Source organism: Poecilia reticulata, linkage group LG16 (assembly GCF_000633615.1).
Source record: "Poecilia reticulata strain Guanapo linkage group LG16, Guppy_female_1.0+MT, whole genome shotgun sequence".
In the NCBI taxonomy this organism is placed as follows: domain Eukaryota; kingdom Metazoa; phylum Chordata; class Actinopteri; order Cyprinodontiformes; family Poeciliidae; genus Poecilia; species Poecilia reticulata.
The window spans coordinates 12,206,138-12,208,215 of record NC_024346.1 but is presented as its reverse complement, the minus strand read 5'-3'; positions in this window follow the sequence as shown (position 1 = coordinate 12,208,215).

Here is a 2,078-nt window from a genome sequence, read left to right as displayed (position 1 = left end):
GCTGCAGAGGTTTTGTAGAGCCAGAGATGCCTCCTCCTCCCCCCCCCAACCCCCCACCTTCATCTTCCTCCTCCTCATCTCCTTTTTCTTTGGAGTGATGTCATAGCCTTGTTGGAGGGACTGATTGTCATTGCCAAGGTGACCGTATGTGTGGTCTGCAAACCAAACTTCTGCCAGAGTGCGGCACAAGCCGAGGTCAGAGGCCAGCGGGCGGCTCTGGCCTCATCACTGTTGACCTGTTTACGATCAGGTAACTGGCAGGGAGAGGCTTCATGCAGTCCAGTCACGACTGATCCTGAATTATACATTTCTCATGCGCCAACAACCCTCTGAGCATATTAGCCTCCTTCTTTCCCTTTGTCTCTGTAGTGTTTCCCAGCGTGCGCTGACCTCCCCCTCTCTGCCGGGTAACTTACAGTCTGCCAGTGCCATCTGCTCCTTGTACCCCCTGCTGCCAAATTACAACACTACCAGAAGCGGCTGCAGGATCCAACACACTGACCTTAAAGTTCAGCAGCCTGTGATTATTTCAAGTAAATAAACCCCGTTCTTTACAGACACCCAAAGTCGGGCGAGCAATCAAGACGCATATCCGCGCTGATCGCCTCTCATTTGTTGCAAAGTGTGCCGTCACTTTCATTTTGCACTCTCAACCCAAATTGTCCTCAGATAAACACACCGTTGCCCCCCCACCTCCCCCCCGCTGTTGCGAGTGTCTTTACATAACGTTTCAGAAAAAAATGAGCCCCTCATCTTTTTTGGAGAGGACACTGTGTGGGAGACGGCGTAGGAGAACAGGGAGAGAGAAAGAGATTAGTGATGATGGTGGGGTTTGAACTACAGCGGTATATGATGTCAGTGGAGCGCTGGAGGAAAAGTAGGCAGCAGAGAGTAGGAGGAGAAAAGGAGGGAGAAAGAGAGAGAGAAAAACACACCAGGCTGAGAGCTGAGGGAGATCAACAAAAGAGATTGATTACAGGAGAACAGAAATGGACAGACAGGCAACGGAAAGTCTATCAGAGAAAAGGAAAAATAAAACGTTTTAAATGATATTTAAAGCAAGTCACTACTGAGACAATCAGTCTCCTCAGTTAAAGAATCACCTTTGATTTTCAAAGAGCTGTTAAAAGTATTCCCTCCCTCCTCACAAATTTCTTCCGTTTCATTTTTGTATGGAGATAATTTCCTGCAAAAACGTTGCAAAGAAATAAGACATGTTTCAGAAACTGTCAACACTGACGACTAAAAGCTGCTGCAAAGAAATAAGACATGTCTCACACAGAATAATCTTTACAAAGAGTTCTCTAGTACATAATTAACTCTTCTTCAGACATAGCAGCCTCTCCTTGTGAACAAAAAACTGAAAAGTCAAAATAACCAGGTCCTTCAGAGTACATAAAAATAAATAAATAAAAATCAGAGGTGAATTTGATCACCTCTTCTTTGGATTATTGCCCTACTGGAGGTTTCAGGATTTCCTGCCAGATGGCAGATTTCATAGTTTCAACAATAACAGAAATTCACCCCAGTCCTGAAGAAACAAAGCGGCTTCATATCATCACTCCACCACCACCATGCTTAACTGGTGGTATGGTTTTGTTTCCAGAAGACACATATCTTCAAAATAGTTGCACATCACCCCCATCCAAACATCTTTAGGATTATCTAGATGTTTCTTGGTAATTTGAGAACATTTCAAATATTTTGGTCAGCACTGGTTTTGGTATTGAAACTTCTAAAAGTGCAATTTTACTTTGTCTCTATATGACTGTCATATTTTATGAAGCAAAGTGATGCAAGCATGGTTTAGATGTTATTCTAGGTTATTTTGTGACCTCCTTGATGAGTTAGCATTGCTTTCTACGAGTAAATGTTGTAGGCCAGATGTTCCTGTGAATGTCCCAATATCCTAGGAAATGGCTCTGCCACTCTTTCCAGACTAATATTTGATTTCTTTAAGAGAATGTTCTCTTGGATTTTTTCAGCCTAGAAAATCTCAAAAATACAAACATTTAAATAAGGTTGGGGAGGAAAAAGGTGCATTTTTTTTTCCTTTTCCACAGAACTTTATGTAATTG